At 37.5% G+C, this 20,355-nt stretch overlaps 1 protein-coding gene across 1 annotated transcript in view; it reads right to left on the bottom strand.

The window, feature by feature from the left end:
• PELI1 (pellino E3 ubiquitin protein ligase 1) overlaps nucleotides 1–19,995 on the bottom strand; it is a 62,797-nt gene extending 42,802 nt beyond the window's left edge. Inside the window, exon 1 of the mRNA XM_040458272.1 lies at nucleotides 19,687–19,995. The gene's annotated coding sequence lies outside the window, so the exon portion shown is untranslated. The remainder of the gene's footprint in view (nucleotides 1–19,686) is intronic.
• Nucleotides 19,996–20,355: the final 360 nt, after the last annotated feature.

Below are 20,355 nucleotides of genomic sequence, written 5' to 3'. Positions count from 1 at the left end.
CAGAGAGAGAGGGAGACACAGAATCGGAAACAGGCTCCAGGCTCTGAGCCATCAGCCCAGAGCCCGACGCGGGGCTCGAACTCCCGGACCGCGAGATCGTGACCTGGCTGAAGTCGGACGCTTAACCGACTGCGCCACCCAGGCGCCCCAAATTTTACATTTTTAAAAGTTACAGACTGAATTGAACTAATGTGACAAACCATAATGAATTTTTAAAAAATTCTTAATTTGCTTCTATTGTCATCTCTAATTATTGGTGCTAATAATGACTCCTGCTTTTATTGGAGATTTATTGTAGAATATATGATAGTATGTTTAAATTCTACACATATCTTTGAATTTCATATAGCTTACAATTCTCAGCAAGGATCTCCATTAATATTTTCACATATCAACATTTGTCAAACAATTGGACTTTACATAAGTTAACATAATTATTTTTCATAATAGAAATAAACAAGATTGTAATTAACATATTGTTCTTTCTCTTTGAAGGCCCTGACTCGGACATAAAATTGCTGATATTTGGATCAGTAAGTTTGGTGGACTGTTTTTTTCCTTAACCTTTGACCATAAAGTATTTGGTTTATCACTGTGTTTACTGAGCCCAAATATTTATAAGGACAAATGGCAAAGCTTCCTATTCATTCCAGCTAAATCAATTTGGTCATTCACACATTTACTGAACACTTGCCAAAAGCCCCCCTACCTCTTTTGTGGTATCAATAAAAAGCAATCTTATGATAAAGGTTTATTTTGTTTTGAAAAAAAGCCAAGGTTCTTAAATTCACTGTTACTTTGCAACTCCTGCTTCACTTGCCTTCTACACTGTGTGTAGGTGGAGGAAAGAAACCAAGACATTCAGAACAAAATGTGAACTCAAGGGAAATTTTTAGACAGCAATAAATTGTGAAAATGGCTTAAAACTACTGTCAGAACAATCTTTTTCAGAGAAACATAAATGTAGAAACTTTAACATACCTTTGACATTCAACGAAAAAGTACTAGGCTCAGAATACCATAAATTTAAATCTTATTTACTTAAACTAATTTGAGCTCTTTGACATGTAACTCAATAAACTGCAATTAAAATCATATTCAGATAGGTTCTGTCTAATCTCTTCTTAGTACTTCAAAAAAGGACATAACTTCTTAATAACTTATGAAATATATTATTCTTTTTTGTGATTATGAAAATGTTCTGCAGTAAATACTCAGAGTATTTACAAATTTCCCAAGACCACTCATTTAAAGTCACACTGTATTTTGGAAAGTCCACTCTAAATGAACAATCTTATATTTGTAAAACACATTAATATATACATAAGAACTAAGCAAATAAATACATTGCTGATTCTAGCAGATGTAGAGTACAGATAACAATCGCTAATATTGCTGATCCATACACAATCACAGGAATTTCTTTAATGACTAATATTAGAAGATTAATCTAGCACCTTCTAAGGTAATGTATATACTACTAAGTTTTTATTCTTATCATTGATTACCTCTTGAGAAACAATGTAATTTATGTTAGAAATTATCAACTTTTATTTATACTACAAAGTGTTATTGTGGTGGCTGAAATAGAAAACTTCCCATTTGATATGTCCCAATAAGTTCCATTACTTTTGATTTTTAAGTTTTAAACCATATATCTTTAGGATCCACCATAATTCAAATTCTTCCAGCTTTTCTCTAGATTTAAAATGATACATAACTTTTTTTGACAAAAAAAAAAGAAACAATGCTCAGTAAACAATAGTTGTTTTAATGTTTATCACTATTTACTTGTAAAAAATTCCGATGTTTCAAGATCCATTTGGTATGCCTTTTCCAATCAGGAGGTCCTTCCTTACCCTCTAAACACTTATCCTCATATCCAGCTTTAGATTATAGTAGGTACGATCTTGTGCTATCTCCTATTTGAGCTGAAAATTCCTCTAAGGGAAAAACTGTTTTGCTCATTTTGTAGAACTTAATAATAAAGGAAAAGAAAATTTAAATATATGTTTAAGTTAGATATTGTGAACTCTTCATTTTAATTTGGTGAGTAAAGAATAAATATTTCTATAGTGTTAAGAAATCTAAAAGAAAAAACCCTAAAATTTCCTAAATACTATAGAATGGTAAGGCCTTATGGGGATGTTTGTACTCATTCACACATATTAATGTGACATAAGAAAGACATGGAAGGAGGAAAAAAAAAAAAAAAAGGAAGGAGCTAAGGAGCTCTCTAAATGATTAATATTAGAGACTGAAATCTAAATATAATTTTCCACTTCATTTCATATTTTTGGTGTTAAAAAGAGTAAAAGTACAATAGTTATTTAATTTTCCTTTTCAGTAATAACTGAGTTTCCATTTTCAGACTAAAATCAGTTCCAGTAATGAATACATAAAGCCTTTGTTAGTGTCCCTCATCACCCCTTACTGCTTCTCCTCTCCCCCAAGGCCCTGAGTATCTAGGGGAGGTTCTTTATGAACTTCTTGTTCTCAAAACCCAGTGTGCTCAAGGCATTAAAGTATTAACCTAGAAAAACACAGAATCTATAAAGACACTGTTGTATATCACAAGAACTAGTTATCAGCAAATTTGATTATTACAGCTAATAGGAAAATTAATAGCATGGTATTTGTTAAAGTAGGACCACATTTAAAAAATTTAAAGTTCTTCAAAGGTGAAAAGTCTTAGCAATTACCATTTATATATTGCTTTAAAACAATAATTTGGAAGTGAAATCATATAAATTCCAAATTAGCACTGAATATTAAATTAAAAAAAAATCAAATTGGTCTTCCTTAGATGAGCCCTAGCTCTTAAAATGGAAAAGATACAAACCAGAGTTAAGGACATCTATTTTCTGCTGCTCCGCATACATTCATGCTTCCTATAATATAACGGTATCTTCATTTCCTTTCTGGAAATTACAGTTTATGTGTATCTGGTGGTGTTGATTGTGCCCTCAAACTCGATGGCTGGGCATATGGCTTATTCCCAGACAAGCCAAGCTTCACATTCCCATGGCCACTAGGGGAGTGGGCCAGTCTGAGCCAGTAAAATGCAATGAGACTTTTGCTGGGGCTTCTAGGAAAAAGATGGTCCCTCTTTCCAGATACAGAGGACACCTTAAGGATTTAGGGGCTGAAGGGATTAAAGTTATCTTTTGCTCAGGTAGGGCTCCAGAATAAAGCCAACAGGGAGGAAGCAGTGCCAAGAAAAGCACAGAACTTGAGTGTTGACATTATTAAATCCTTGGGTGGAGTCATTCTTGAAGCCATACCTATCCTGGTCCAGTTTACACAAACCAGTAAACCTTTTCCCCTCTTAAGCCAGTATGAGTGGAGTTTTCTGTCTCAATAGAGTCTTAACTGATATAACAACTATTTTAAGTGTGTTTGTTTCCCTCAAGAGTAAAATACAGTAGGTCATAGAATTCAGTTCCAAAAACAAGGTAAAACAGACTCTTCCTCATAAATGATTTTGGTTCACAGTCTACTCTCCTTCTCAAAACCCCCTCTCCTTGCTAAGTTCAAAGGCTACAAAAGACTTTTTATCTTCTGCCTTTATATTGTCTTAACACAAAGGAATTTTTTTTTTTTTGCCACAAAGAAATAATAAAAAACCAACAATGGAAAAATTATAAGCAATGGAGAAGTGGGGGAGTAAATCATCTATAGAAACTGTAAATAATAACCAGATGCACTTTTTACTAAAGGCCTAAATGAGAGTCAGGGACTAAACCTTACAAAATTAAGCAGATTCAACTACATACAGAACCTAATACAAAGACCTCAAAATACTAAAATTGAAGTTCCTATTCAAAAAGCAGCTGATAAAATTAAAAGGAAAACTTCCTTGGGAAATTGAAATGTCTTTTAAAAATAGGCAAATAACTACATAATTTCAAAAGAGGTGATCATAATCACAAAAATTATTGATTTTAAGCATACTATGAAATATGACATGTTTTTGGGCTCCCAAGTTATCCTGAAAATATTTAGCAGAACAAGATTTAACAGAGTAAGTAATTCACAACAACTAAAGACACTTAAGAGTAATATAAAATTAGTACTCCTACTTCCTAGGGATTTGTGACTTAACTGCTAACGAGAAAAAGAAACAATGCATGTGGAATAAAACAGAATTAAAATGCATATCCTTGTGTTTCTCATATCATATTAAAGTGAGCTTTTACCTGCATATTTTAGATCTTTTACATTTTAAACACCAGGTATGAGTGCTAGAATGAATTACGATATTCTCATGGTCACAATGAGACCATTAATATGAAGTCTGTGTGCAAGAGGATGAGACAGATTATTATTAGTTGAGATGAAGTACAACAGAGTGGTTAATGGAGTTCTGGAGTCAGACTGTCTATGTGACTCCTGGTACTGTCATTTAATAGCTGTAAGTCTTGGGCCAACCCTACTGAGGCTCAATTTCCTCACCTGTAAACCTAAGATAATAAGTAATACATTAACATGTACACAGTGCTTATCGTAATAGGTGCCAGGTATTTTTGAAAGAGCTATATATATTTATTCTTTAACTCCTAATAACGTTCTTGGGAGATGAATAATATCATCTGTTTTATAGATGAGGAAACTGAGGCCCAGATCAGTAAGTTACCAGAGGTCATACAGCTAATTAAGTGGTAAAGCTGGCATCTGGAATGGGAACTTGAGAAGTCTTGGTTAAGAGTCGATACTTACAAATAAGCATTATAGTCTATTACCTTTCAATAACATACCATCACCCACCTCAAAGGGTTGTTTTCAAAAGTAAGTGTCTAGCACATAGCAACAGCTCAATAAAGATTTATTGTTATAGTTTTTTGACAGTTAATTTCTATTTACTTGAATATTTATATTGTCAATTACTTTAAAATATTTAGTATAGAAACTACCTTCTGCAACAGAGAACTGGGGTGAGGCAGACAACAGTGGAAATTAATTTCTATGAAGGGTAGTAAATAACTCTTCAAGAACTTTTGTAGCCAGGTACTCTTGAGGCTTCTGTAAGTGACTTTGAGCATGGCAATCTGAGGTAACTTTCAGATATCCATGGAGAGTAAGAAGCAATTATATATACAAGTCTAGAGCTTGGGCTGGAAATACAAACCTGGAAATCTACAACATACAGATGAAATTACCTAGGGAATGAGTACAGAGTTTGAGAAGAAAGTCTAGAGAAGCACTGAGGAGTTCAAAAATTTAGGAATCTGAAAGAATAGCAGCAGTTCCTGAAAGCGATTTTAAAAAGCAACAGCATCAAGGTACTGGTGTATGGTGTATGATGTCCTGGAAGTGAAGAAGAACGCTTCAAAAAGTAGGAAGCAATCAACAATGTCAAATGTTGCTGAGAGGTCAAGTAACTAAATACTGAAGAAAGTATCACTAAATTTAGCAATATGAAGAGAGTAAGTGACCTCCAGAGGTATTTCAAAAGAATAACAGGATTTTATTAAATACAGTTATATATCTTTTTATCAGAAACAGCAAACTAACATTTGAGATATGTTGATCATTACATTGAGTCTCCCTTCTTCCTACCTCCAGCTCCCATAATGCCCATCCAAGGAAGGCTGTATTGATGAAATATTCCACAATATGAAACTATAGTCTACTGGAATTTTCCTGCATGTTAAGCACAGTAATGGGCACCATGTAAACAAGGAAAACCAAGACTCAGTTTTTGTCCTTAAGAAATGATGTAAAACAATTTAACATCGATGTAATATGGTAAAAGTAGTCTCAGGGCCTCATGGAAACAAAGAATACTCATCCTAGTTTAGGGGTAGGATTAGACTGCTTTATATAAGAACAATATCCAGTCATTCACTTTCTGAGCAGCTGCTATGCACTAGATCCCAGGGACACAAAAACAACAAGCTTAGATCTCTGGATCCACACAGCTCATGGTTTAATGAAATGTGTCCAGGTATGTCAAGAGAAATTCTAACACAATGTGATCAATGCTATAAAAGTCGTATTACCAAATGTTAACCAAATGGCAGTAAAAAGGCCCAAGACCCTAACCTAAACATGGAAAAGTTGGAGAAAATTCTATAGAAGAGTTAATATTCAAGATAGGATTTGAAGGGCAAAAAGGCCTCAGCCAGAGAGGTTTATTTCAGGCGGTAACACATGTAAAGGTTCAAAACTGTTTTGAGAACAATGAGAATTTCATTATGGCTTATGCACAGTAATAAAGGGAAGTGAGGGAGAAGCTAGAGGTAGATAAGGGTCAACTATTTAAGGACTTTATAAGATAGAATTTGGACTAGATTTTTAGGAAATGGAGAACCAGAATAGACTGACATAATTATATTTGTTTTTTTCTGACTCTCAAACTTGACAAACTAGACTCATGATTCTACCCCCTGCTCTCACCTATCCTATCCCTAATTTATTTCAGTAAATGGCACCACTATTAATCCAGTAATTGCTCTTACCAGAAACCTGGAAGTCCTTAATAACTCCTTCTCCCTCATCTTCCATATACTGTCTATCACCATGTCCTATCATTTCACTTTTAAAAATCTACTCGAGGTCTTCACATGCTGTACCCTCAGCCTGGAACAGCACTGTCCTGCTCTTTACCTAGCTGACTCCTCATTCTGGAGATAAAAGCTTAAATGTTAATTCCTTAGAAAGCATTCTCTGACCACCCAATATACAATATAACACAGGTCCCCTTCTGTCATTCTCTCTTAGCGCTCTGTTCTGTATTTACTTATATATTTACTTGTTTTTAATATCTATTGCCCTTCCTAGTCTGTGACTTTCGTCAGGAGCTGTCTCATTCTGTTCTCTCACCATACACTCAATGCCTGCAACAGCCTTCTACATAGTAAGCATTTAAGAAATACTGGTTGTAAAAATTAAAAAAAAAAGAATTTTTAGGAAAGTAACTTTGAAAGCACTATGGAGGATGTGAAAAACACGAGGAGTCTAGAATCAACAAGATCAGATACAAAGAGCCCAGGTGAAAGAGGATAAAGAACCCAGGCAAAGGGAATGTGGAAATGAGGATAGAGAAAAGCAGTACCTGAGACACCAAGGCAGAACTGACAAGTTCCTGGCTTGGGCATGTGGAGAGTGAAACATTAAGTTCCATCAGGACTGAATGAGGCAGAACAGATAGGGAAAAAATAATAAAGAGATCTTTTTGACAATGGCAAGTTTGAAGAATTTGGATTAATATGTCTAGCAGGCAGTTGAAAATTTAAATGTGGCACACAGTGGGGAGGTCCTGGGTTGGGGACAGATCTCTTCTTCTGTTTTTCCACTTCTACAAATCAAGATGTTAGTAAGAATAAAAACAGCTTCCAATTTTTGATCACCTACATCACACTTGACATTGTGCTGAGGGCTTTATATATTATTTCTATTCCTTTCAACAACTCTGTAAGAAGGCATTCAAAGCTTTGAGAGGTTAAGTAAACTAAGTCAACTGTCCAAGGCAGCAAAGCTGCTAATCAGTGGTAGGACTTAAATCCAGTTTTCTTTAAATCAAAGCCTCTTTTTAATATACTACCTTACCTCTAACTTGAATGACCACCTATGAAGTTGGTTCTGGGAAGAGAGAAAAAGCAAACCTAAACGAACTATTAAACTAAGAAAATAGGGAATAAGCCTAGAAAAATGAGGCTTCAAAAACAGGTTTAATGAAATATCATGTGAAAGAGTCAGAGAAAAAGAAGTGGAGTTAAGATTTGAAGACCCGGGCAGAAGAACCTCAAACCATCATAACACGTTTATAAAACATGTTCCACGGTACACAGCAGTTAACACACTTGGGAGCCTGTTAAAAATACAGAATTTCAAAGGCTCAACCAGACTTAGAGAATCAGAATATGTATCTCAATATGACCCCCAGATAATCTGTGTAATGCATTAATGTTTGAGAAGGAATGGTCTGAAACCATTACATGAAGACACTAACCAGGTTAGTGTCAAACTTCTAAGTTTGCAGAGCTAGAACACTTCCCTCTCAGTCTAGCATTCATTCTGCTTCACTATGTGCCCTTCAAACAGACCCATCACTTTGAACCTCACTAACCTGAAGCTTTGCCATAGAAACATTTAGGAGTTGAAAGGAGTTTAAATCAAGCCACCACTAACCACTCTGAATGTTTCCACTCCACTAGGGATTTTAAGTGTTCCCATGAATTTTCTCCAGTATTTGTTTTTTTTTTAAGTTTTTTTTTCAATGTTTTATTTATTTTTTGGGACAGAGAGAGACAGAGCATGAACGGGGGAGGGGCAGAGAGAGAGGGAGACACAGAATCGGAAACAGGCTCCAGGCTCTGAGCCATCAGCCCAGAGCCTGACGCGGGGCTCGAACTCACGGACCGCGAGATCGTGACCTGGCTGAAGTCGGACGCTTAACCGACTGCGCCACCCAGGCGCCCCCAGTATTTGTTTTTAACATCACAATGTCTTAGCCCACTGGGGCTGTTTGAACAGGATACTACAGACTGGATGGTTTATAAACAACAGAGATTTATTCCTCACAGTCCTGGAGACTGAGAAGTCCCAGATCAACACTGGCAGATTCGGTGTCAGGTGAGGGCTTGCTTCCTAGATGGTCATCTTTTCACTGTGTCCTCACACTTACAAAAGGAGTGAGGGATCTCACTGGAATCTTACGTCACTAATCTCATTCATGAGGGCTCTGTCCTCATGACCTAATCCCTTCCCAGAAGGTCCTACCTCCAAATACCATCATATTAGGGATTAGGTTTCAACACGTGAATTTTGGGGGGACGCAAACATTCAGCCTATGGAATTACACAAAACATAAACATGCCATCTCTGACTACATAGAATTCTTAATTCACAGAGTAAGTTTCAATTCTGAATGTTCAATGTGAAAAAACAGTAAAGACTCAGAGACAGAATGTCTATTGGCAAGTCATTTAAACTCATGGAATCATGGAAATGGAAGGGACTTTATAAGGTTGAGGTGACAGACTTCATCTAGAATGCCAACTATACAGTTGCTGACAGTGCAGCACCAAAAAGGGAGTATGAGGCTGGGATGGGGTCAGCTATTAGCTATATCTACCATGGACTGGCTCCAAAGAGGGCAATCATAGGGCAAGCTGCTGACCTTGTAAAGATGAGGAAACTAAAGCCCAGAGAGGTTAAATGAAATATATGAGATGCATACTAAATAAACGGACCAGAACTCTAAGTCTCTTAGCTTCTGATATAGTGGTTTTTATCCTGAATCCTCCTGCTGTTCCTCTCTGATACATTTATTCAATATAAAATCCTTTAAATATAATAGGAAAAATCAAACCAATTAAAAATTAACTGAGAACAAACAAGTCCTCATAATTTCAAGTCCTGTAACAAAGACTTACATGCAAGTACATTCAGAGATTTAAATGAAGTCCACAAGCTCTAGGTTGTATCACTGTGATCAATGAAGGATCTCTGACTCAGATTGTTTTCTGACAATTTTACTTCATGGTGAGTTTTTCCATGTGACACTTTTTCTTTAGAGTTTAGCCATGATGACTCAGGGCACCTAGATGCTATGAAGGAGCTTTCAATTTAAGAAGTAGGAGGAGAATGAGGGGGCATATTGAATCATTAACATCCTACTCAGTTCTGACATCTAGCAAATCCTTTTTTGGAAGCCATTTTAAAGAGCTTCAGGAGGCAAATCCTGGCTGAAGACTTTAAAGACTGGTCTTTAAGTGCTGAACTACATGCAAATTAACTGGCATACAATTTCTAAAAGAGACATAACCAAGAAGCTTTAGCAAAATGTGCCTTTCTTTTTGTTTACTAAGTATCAGTGATGAATTATAAAAAAGGTCTGGTGTCACTGAAGTAATAGATACGCTCTAGGATGAAGAGTTTAAGACACTAACTCAAAATTCACTGCTCCTTTGGTGAACTGAAAAAACTTAGTTCAAGGCTGAATCATCCCACTTTAATGAAAATTACAGTAAAGCAGTTAAGTATATTTAAAAAGCTTTCAGATACATGAAGCTTGTCTATAGGACTGTGGTTTCTAATCAGAAGCAACCACTACTTTATAAAAGAAACCCACATCAACACATTTTCTCATGAATGATAAACTTAACTAGTTTTGTAATTTGGAAGTTTTGGTCCTTTGGTAAATTTAAAGAATAGTAGTGAGAAACAATTCAAAGGAAAATCCATTATGTTAACTGTATTCTAAAATTAAAGAAAATCAGCTTTTAGTGCTTCCAGTACATGTAGCTCATTAAACTTGGCATAACCCAGAAGAACATGAGGTACTGTGGATATTATCTGCCAAGAACCAGGAATCCAACACTAAGGTTTTGAGGAACCAGCAAAGCACCTCCAATTGTTTTCACTTATTGTTAAAAAAATAAAGTTAATGGTGCCTTCTAAAGGTTAAGCCAACTGATATGTTGAAACTACAATGAGCATTTAAAAACTGGCAACAAATCAGGGCCAATCACCTTATAATTCATTCCACGAAAGGACAGGGAAGTTATTAACTTGTTTACCACATTACTGATTTTTCTATCTTTTCCTCTTAACTGTCAAAAAGCATCTTAACTTAAGTTCAGACAGTTTTCTCCAAAGCCATTTATGATTAACTATTATTACAATGATGATGAAATCCCTGATTGAGGTTTTTGGAAAAGACAACATATACCAAGAGCTGAAAACAGCACTTGAAATTCCACTAGGCTAATAATTCTATCAAATTTTGCTAGTTTAGGTATAGGTTCTGGATGGATGCAGAATTAACTCATGAAGCTCTCAAACCAATGACTTTACTACTGTTTCCTACATTATTCATTTCAAAAAGTGCTATATCCTCTGTGTCACACAGTTATCTATTAGTGCCTCGCTGATGGAATATACCATCTCTCCACTGTAACACACCCACACACAAAAAGGGACAAAGGAAAGTTAAAAAGAAGCTAAATAGGTAAGACAAAAAGAGGATGAGTGTTATATTTGTCATGAATGTTATATTTGTTACTCCTTTTGAAGTATATAAAAGTACTCCTTTTATATTTGTGAAGACCCTGAATTCATTCCAAGCCCACTTTTAAGTATAAAAATGGCAGACGTGTAGAAAACATGACAGAAGAACAATGGGCACTAAAGCAAGTAAAGAAAGATAAACAAAGCCACTGACAAAGTGAGGAAGAGATGAAAGTAAGAGAGAGGTGAAGTGAGAGAGGCAGAAATATGGAATACACGTATCTTGCAAAGCACAAGTTGAAAAAACCCTGGAAGCTGATGCTGCAAAAATCTACAGAGCTTAAGTAATAGAACTGAATTTTCAAATAATTCTTCCTTACTGTTAATTAGCATCATCATCATTAATATTATCAAGGCATCATTATTATTATTTCCCAAAATAAGTACAGGCTTTATCATGGTCACAAAGTTTAAGCCACCATGAAATTTAAGACGTACCTTTTACAAAGCAACTTTTTTTCTTGAAATGGAAGCTATATTATTATTACTATTCTCTACTTAATTTATACATTTTATCTATTAAGTAGATCCAAGTTACAAGAATTATCCATGGTCACGTTTACTATTTTGTGAGAGACGATTTTTTCTTTCCTTCCTTCCCTTCCCCTCCCCTTTCTCTTCCTTGTCCATCATAAGTTATTTATTTCACAAAAATGGAAATGAAACACTGACTCATAATCCTACCAACAAATCAACAGACTGAAAGCTATTTCTAAAATGAGCCACACATCAGTATGGTCCCATCACAGAATTTCAAAGTCCTTCATGAAAAAACTATTATTATTTTATTGTATTTTACAGATGAATCAAAGATAGCTTGGAAATACCTTCAGAATTAATGGAAAGCCCAAGAATTAAACATGGGCTCTGTGTTCATGCTAACAGGCTAGTGTTTAAACTATATTAAACAGGGGTGCCTGGGTGGCTCCATCAGTTAAGCGATCAAATCTTGATTTCAGCTCAGATCATGATCTCACCATTTGTGAGCTCAAGCCCCGCATCCGGCTCTGTGCTGATGGCGTGGAGCCTCCTTGGGGTTCTTTCTCTCCGCCCCTGCCCTACTCATGCTTGCTCTCTCAAAATAAGTAAGTAAACAAACCAAAAAAAATACATTAAATAATCTAGCCTACCATCTCAATCTTAGTAGTAATATACAGTATATGAAGAAACGTTCTGGCTATCTACCTATATGTACATATACACATATATATACACCAAGAGGACCAATGAGTGAGTTAAAGAAATTAAAGAATTTTCTGGGGTGCCTGGGTGGCTCAGTCGGTTAAGCGGCCGACTTCGGCTCAGGTCATGATTTCGCAGTCTGTGAGTTCAAGCCCCGCGTCGGGCTCTGTGCTGACATCTCAGAGCCTGGAGCCTGTTTCAGATTCTGTGTCTCCCTCTCTGTGACCCTCCCCCGTTCATGCTCCGTCTCAAAAATAAATAAATGTTAAAAAAAAAATAAAAAAAAAAAACAAATAAATAGAAATTAAAGAATTTTCTGAAAAATGTTCAAAACAGGGAGTTTTGTTAAAGTATTACTTATACTGTTATGTACTTACATTCTTAGTGGTCACTTTATGCAATTTATTTTATTTTATGAAAACTTTTTTTTTCAAGTAATCTCTACACCAAGGTGGGGCTCAAACTCACAGCCTTGAGATCGAGAGCTGCATGCTCTACTGACTGAGCCAGCCAGTCACCCCTGGAATTTATCATATATTAAAAAATTCTCAAATTCTACTTAATCCCATTAAATCCTATATATTATTGGTTAAAGATACAGAAGAAAATATTGTACCCTCCTATTATGCATAGTTAACTAAAAAAAAATGGTTTTCTTTATTGTTCAATGTTATCCATAAAGTAAAAATCATTGAAATAAGTTTAGTTTCTCAGGTTGGAAAACTTATTCCTAGAAAAAATGAAAATCATTTATCATTTTAAATCATTTAGTGTCAAATCATTCAAAACTAGAAATCCCTACATGTATACTGTCCTATCAGTAGAAGATTTTTAAAGTCCATATTCATGCAGGGTTTTTTTGAGGGAGTCTTTTAAACGTTTGAAGGATGGGTTCAATTTTTCTGTAACAATCAAGATTTAAATACAGTTCTTTATGGGAAATCATTATGTTCTGGAAGCAACTATTAATTTGAGAAATGAAGCATGAATATAAGACTTGAGAGCCAGATTAGTCTCTAACACTAAATGTGTGCTGGTCTTTCAATTCTCCTAGTGTATGCCATAGCAACAAGAAAGTTACACAACTTCATTACATTATAAATGCCATCTCTTCAGTCTTAAATGCCTGACACAGAAACTTATCTGCAGTGACTGTTTTGAGTGGTTAATTATTAAGAAGTATGTATAGTCATGTGTGTATGTATACGTATGTGTTTCAATGCACCAGACAAAACACAAATATCTAAATGAGTGTAATAGTCTCTTCCATATCAGTCACTCTCAGAGGTTAGATCCTTATTCCAAATGATGCTACAATTGTCCACAACATTATTGAAACTCCTTTTCAGTCTATGGGTAGCCCTGATTTTTAAGAAACCTAATTGCCTTCTTAAAGAGGATCTGAATTTTAGAAATAGCCTGAAGTTATTTCTTATTTTCTTTCTGTCTTTCTTTCTTTCTGTCCTCTCTGAGTCATATCTGATAAATGAAATATCATGTCCTTATACCTCCTTTTCCCCTAAAAACACGGGGCAAATATATAGTACTGAGCTATTTTCATGTGTGGCTCTTAAACTGGCTTAAAAGGCAATTACCAAAATAAAAAAAAGTAGTTCCAAAAATATTTTGAGTAATGCTAGTATCATTGAAGTAAGTGTATAGATAGCTCCCAGGGTGACTAAAGTAGACATATTTTAGGTAAGTATAAAATAAATGTCCTTACTTTAAAGCAAGGACAGATAATTAACCAGGCCCCACACAATCTGGTCTCCTGGCCCCTCCCTTTACCTTTCTGACCCTATCTCCGGCTACTCTCTCATTCTAACCCAGGCACACTGGTCGTCCTGTAGTTTCTTGCACAGTCGAGATCCTCTACCTCAGGGCCAAGGTACATGCCCTTCTCTGTGCCTCCGCCCTGCTCCAGGATTATCTGCAAGGCTTACTACCCCTCACCTACCTCAGGTCTTTCTCAGTGAGGTGTGTTCTGCCATGCTCCTCCCATCCCATACTCACATCCCACCTGGTCCCTTTTCCCCTTCTCTATCTTCTCCCGTGTGTGTGTGTGTGTGTGTGTGTGTGTGTGTGTGTGTGTAACACTGTTCATTACAGAAATTTTCAAACATACACAAAAGTAGAGAGAATATGAGAAATCTCAGGTATCCATCATCTACCTTCAACAACTCTCAATACATGGCCAATCTTGTTTCATCAATGCTCCTCTCCCTTCCAAATTATTTTGGAGCAAAAATCCAGACATGATATTTTAATTAATAAATACACTAGATCCCTAAAAGTTAAGGCTGCTTGTTTAAAACCCAGAATACATTATCACACCTACAAAAATTAACAATTCCTTTTAATCAAATATTCAATGTCCAAACTTCCCCTATTTTTCATAAATACCTTTTTACAGTTCGCTTGCTCAAAGAAGGATCTAACTAAGGTCCATATATGGCATTTAGTGGATATGTCTCTGAAGTCTCTTTTAATCTTAGAGCTTCCTCTCCATTTCTTATTTCTCATTTATTTCTTGAGGAAATGAGTTCATCTATCCTTAAAACATGAAATTTTTAATTTATTTTATTGCCTGTGTCTCAGAGCTTTTAATTTTAATTTGCGTGAATGGTATCAGCATCTAGACCAGTGCCTGACCCATAAAAGACAACCAATAAATACTTACTGAATGAATATTTGGCGTTCATGCCAAAAGTCCACTGCCCACCCAATAGCAGAAACTGCTAATCACAGCACTCTTTCCTGTTGAGTCTGAACTAGGACTCCCAGTTTTCTAAATATAGTCCAGGGAGCCACCACCAAGCAATCAGATTTGGTACCCAAGGTGAAATCTATTTGCTGTTCCTTTTTTACCTCCCTCCTTTCAAAATAAGTGTACTTCCATCTCCAAAACAGATTCAATGGCCCCTGTATGTTGAAATTTAGCTGAAGTTTAACATAATAAATGACTGTATTTCTTGTCAAGTATGTGTAAACATTTCTTAGCTTATTTTAGACAATTTAGGGGAGAAAGCATATTGTAGCCAAAAAATGATACAAAAAGAAACTGCAGAAGATGGTGGGAAACTAGGGGTAATACATATTTTTAGAATTAGCAACATCCCAAGAGGTTCATTATAGAAGAAAAATCAGTAATAAATTCTTTGAAAAGGAAGTAGATTACATGTGTATTGAATTTGGAACTTTTTTTTTAAAACTACAGGAATGGTCAAGATTAACTGGGGAATAACAAATGTCAGAATTTTCTCATTTACAGGCAACAACAACATATTCTATTTTTCTGTAAACGGTATTTTGAGGTGTATAAAAGTCTTACAGAGGTAATGCAAGTAGTACTATGTAAAATTCTACTTCTCTGAAACAGTTTATTGTGGCAAAAAAAATTCTAAAACATCATGTATACGTTCTGAAAAAATAATCACATCTTCTTAGACTTACTTACAATTCATTTCTCTTAAATTACCTAACAAATCTCTTTTCCTCAACTTTATTTCTGAAGGAAGCTATGGTAATTGAAAGGCTCCAATCATATGTTCATATGTTTCGATTACTTATTTCTATTTAAAAAGAAAAAAAAAATCAGAAATTCCCCGATGTTCACTCAAGAAATCTTTTTTTTTTTTCAATGTTTATTTATTTTGCAGAGACAGAGACAAAGCGTGAGCTTTGTAGAGAGGGGTAGAGAGAGGGAGACACAGAATCCAAAGCAGGTTCCAGGCTCTGAGCTGTCAGCACAGAACCCAACATGGGGTTCAAACTCAGGAACTATGAGATCACGAGCTGAAGTCGGATGCTTAACCGACTGAGCCACTCAGGCACCCCTCACTCAAGAAATCTTGTACTTTCTCTTTATTACTTGCAAAGTAATGCAGCAATAACAACAAAAATTATGTAGGACCTACTAAGGGTAACATGTTAAACAATTATTTTCAACCTCTGGAAAGAAAAAGAAGTGGTCTTTCAAGATAATGTAAGAAAAAGCTAGTGGCATAACTTGAAATTATATCTAGTTCTTTCAGTGACCAATATTTCTTGTTCTGAGATTTCCATACATTAGCGTGGGGAAAATCTTCTCTGGCAGAGGCTAAACTTAAAGAAAAACAATGACCGCCTCCTCCCCCACTACCACATGTGTAAAAAAAAAAAAATCTCCAACAACCCAAATCCCTTGAAAGAATGATTTCTATTTACTTTCCTTGTGTAACATATTTAGAGGAAATCTGGAAAAGATGGCTAGAAATCTATAAACAGAAACTGCTAAGTGGAATTCACTGTTTATAGACTTTAGCTAGAATTTTGTCCCTTATATAATGCCAGGAATCTTTTATATTGTACTTTTTAAAAACATCTTCAATAGGTTTCTTTCTGTTGATTTTCTTCTTCCTTCTTTCAACTGGCTTTTAAATTTGTTTTATTCTCTTCAATGAAAAGACATAAATGTAACTTTTGGAATAACATGATTTTTTCCAAAGAAAGTCCTGGAACCAACCATCTTAATGCCATCATATACCTGACGTTTTGAAATTTTAATATACACTGCATAGCTAAAATATATGTAATAAAATAATCCACACAAACCTTTCTGATTTCATAAATACTAGGATAGCTTTATACTGATGTGCAATGGCAAGATGTATGTGTGTGAGAAATGTTAGAAAGATAGTTTTCAGGGCACCTGGGTGGCTCAGTAAGTTAACCATCTGACTCCTGATTTTGGCTCAGGTCACGATCTCTCGGTTCATGGGTTTGAGCCCAGCTTTGGGCTCTGTGCTGGGGCACAGAGCCTGCTTGGGATTCTCTCTCTGCCTCTCCCCTGCATGTGCTCTCTCTCTCTCTCTCTCTCTCTCAAAAATAAATAAATAGACATTAAAAAGAAAAAAAAAGATAGTTTTCAATTCTAAGTTTGGGCTTAAAATCTTTATTAGCTCCGGAAGTTTCTGTGTGCAACCAGTTGTTCACAAAGCAGAAATGGCATAGAAAGTCTTTATCATCTGACCCACCGGACAGTATTAATGTGGCACATTCTAAATGACAAGACTCTGAACATACAAGTGACATTAGGACAACCTGAAAAGAAGCTGAAACGACGTCAAAGAGCAATGTACGGAGGCTTCCCCTTGAAACGTGCCCGTTTAGCATCTGGCAGTACCAGACTCAGTTCCCTACCCTGTACTTTTCTGCCATTTCTTTAAGGGGTCCCAAAGATATCAGGAAACCCGCAGTGCCAGCCTTGGCCAGTCGACACTAACTTCTGCCTTTGGACTCCACTGATTGAGCCAAGAGGTCCTGTTAGTAGCTTCCTTTAAAGTACAAACGCCTCTGGTAAATTTGGTTTGTAAAAGCTACTGAAAAAAGTTCATCGTAACCAACTGCAAGGTCACTGAAATGACAATTTTAAAGAGAGCACAGATTCTTCCCCTTCCCCCCAAATCTGTCACTAAGGCACAATTTCTAGCTGTTTTTCAAGTCAATAAGTACTACTATTATTGCATTACAGCACCTCTAAAACATTAATGAAAACCCGAGTGAACGTTTTCTCTTTAAAGTGTCAATTTATTAGATGAGGCATTAAAACCACTCCACTACATGCAACTTTCCGTACATTTAACTGTTCTACTTCCAATCGTTTGCTTTAAACTGAAGATCTCTTTAAACATCCCACAGGATGGGGACAGGTTAGAGGATTTGGGAGAAAAATCAAAAAAACAAACGTCTCACTTTCTTTTTCTGATGGAACCACCAGGATCTAAAATCTGGGGGCAACTGTATCAAAAAATTAAATTCAACAGTAATAGGTAAAAGTATTCACTACAGTTCTGATCATTATTCATCTCAAGAAATAAATAGTAGAAATGATGCTTCACTTAAATTTTTGGTACCATCCAGTTTGGTTCAACTACCAAAAATAAACTTGTCCTCAGAATTAAGCATTCTCTTCCAGAAGAGGCTGTTGGTGTGAATAAAAAAAACAAAAGGAATTCATATGATCTATTTGTACAATAAAGACAATGTTTCGCGATGTAAATTTGATCACTTTGAGAAAACATTTCCTGTTTTAAAGAAAACATCATAAGCTCAAGCAGAAGAACTGAAGAAACTAAACCTTCTCCACAATTCAAAAATTTAAATTCACACTACAATTCAAATTAAAAAACAAACACCTTACATCTCTCCTCAGTTATAATACATATTCAAAGTAGAAAAAGACAAAGCCAGTTCTGAAACAAAAGATCAGCTGCTATGAAAACAAAATAACATTTTTGCAGAGAAGGAAAGTACACAGCTTTGAACCAAAACAAACAGATGACCTTTTCATACACTTAGAGCTTCAGTTCTTTGCACATGGAGTACCTTATGGGTAAAATGCTCACTCAATTATTTGTTAACATACTGTTTGATGATTAAACGATGGGAAGGCTGTTGATGCTGTTAAAACCAAGATACATCTCCTCGTGTGTAGTGATTAAAATCTGTCAAATTCACATTAAAAAAAAAAAAAAGAAAGAAAAACCCTCTGTCCTCCTGCTCCCCCATCACTGCACTCTTGCCTCATGAAAGACCTGCATGTACAAAAATAAAAGTAGATGGTGGGGTGGGTTTATGATTTACAGTATTTTCCACACTCAAAGCATTTTTCAAGAGTCCTTTGAGGTTTTAAGATTCAAACACTATGCAAGAATTATTGTTTGAACTACCTAACAATTACCCAGACTTCTTTTAGACTTCAGTTAACCTTTAACTAAAATGAGCATCTATAACTTTTCCACGGGGCATCGGAGAACGAGTTCTTACTCATAAATGCTTTCAGGTCCTCAGACACCAGGCGCGGTGGAAGATGAAGAGTATCCATCAATTAGAGAGCTCTTCCGGACCTCAGTTTACCCACTTAGGAATACGGGCGTATTAACTTGTTTCGTGGGGACCACGAAGGTGTAATTAATTAGTGTTTTTAAACGCTCTGAGATCCAGAGATGAAAGGAAATTCGAGAGACACGCAGAGAAGATGACAATAATCACAACAATAAAAAGAATGACTAACTTGGAAGTCTGTGTTATGTAAGGAAGGAGAAAGAAGTTAGCAGATTCGCACAAACAAAAGAAAAGCCCACCGCCCCCTTTGTTTCTCTTTCATTTCCCTCTTCCTTCCCGCCCCCGCGGAGCTCCCCTCCCGCAGCAGGCGGCCCCGCGCGGGGCGCGGGGCTCGGACTTGGCCGCCGCGCGCGGGGCTCCGAGGTGGAGGGGGAGGGCGCGCTGGGCCGGCTCCTGACAAAGGCGCTTCCTCCTGCGAGGGCGCGGGATGCGGGAGCCGCAAACTCCGTTCCCGGCCGCCTCGAGCGCGGGGGCGCGCAGGCGGGCGGGGAGAGCCTGCCGGCCGCCCCCGGCAACCGCCGAGGAAGTTGCGCGCCCGCCTTGCCCGCACCCCTCGTTGGCCTCGCCACCATCCCTTCCGTGGCCCGCCGCGGCCGCACTCACCGGACAATTACTGGTGGCCGCAATCCAGCACGGCCCCGAGACCCGGAGCGAGGGGGTGAGAGGTGTGCGTACGCGAGGAGCGCGAGCAGACAGCCCAGCGTTCTGCCGCCGCCTTCTACACGAGCCGGCCAAGCCCCGCGAGGGAAGTTGGCCGCGGAGCCGAGCGCTGAGGAGCCGCGGGCGGAGGGAGAGGCACGGAGCCCGCTTTGTGGTGCGCTTCCGAAGGGCTCGAGGCAAAACCGAACGCGCGGCGCCGCTGGTGCTGCTGGTGGAGGCGGCGGCCGCGGCGGCGCCCCCCGACGGTCCCTCCGCCTCACACCGCTCTGGGTCACTGACACACACTCGGAGGGAGGGGAGGGGACTAGCAGGAGGGCGGGGCGGGAGGGAGGAGACAAGGCAGGGCCACAGCGGGAGGCGGTAACGCGGCGCCGAGTGGTCTCTTGGGAGTTGTAGTTCTCCGACTGAAGAAAAAAGGGATACATCGTGGTTGAGGAAGCGTCCCGGCTCTCACTGCACTGCGCATGCTCGGGGAGAGGCTCAGCACCCTGCTGTTACTATGGTCACCGACACACTGAGGAAGAGAACGTGTTCTTTGCTGCTGCTGGCTGAACAAGGGCCTTCTTGTCTTAAGGTGCTGTTAGGGACCCCGCCCTCAGCTAGTCCTTCCTA

The sequence above is a fragment of the Herpailurus yagouaroundi genome, unplaced genomic scaffold (genome assembly GCF_014898765.1).
Source record: "Herpailurus yagouaroundi ecotype Mexico unplaced genomic scaffold, PumYag 221, whole genome shotgun sequence".
In the NCBI taxonomy this organism is placed as follows: domain Eukaryota; kingdom Metazoa; phylum Chordata; class Mammalia; order Carnivora; family Felidae; genus Herpailurus; species Herpailurus yagouaroundi.
The sequence above is the reverse complement of the archived record's forward strand: the minus strand, read 5'-3'. Positions and strand labels throughout refer to the sequence as shown.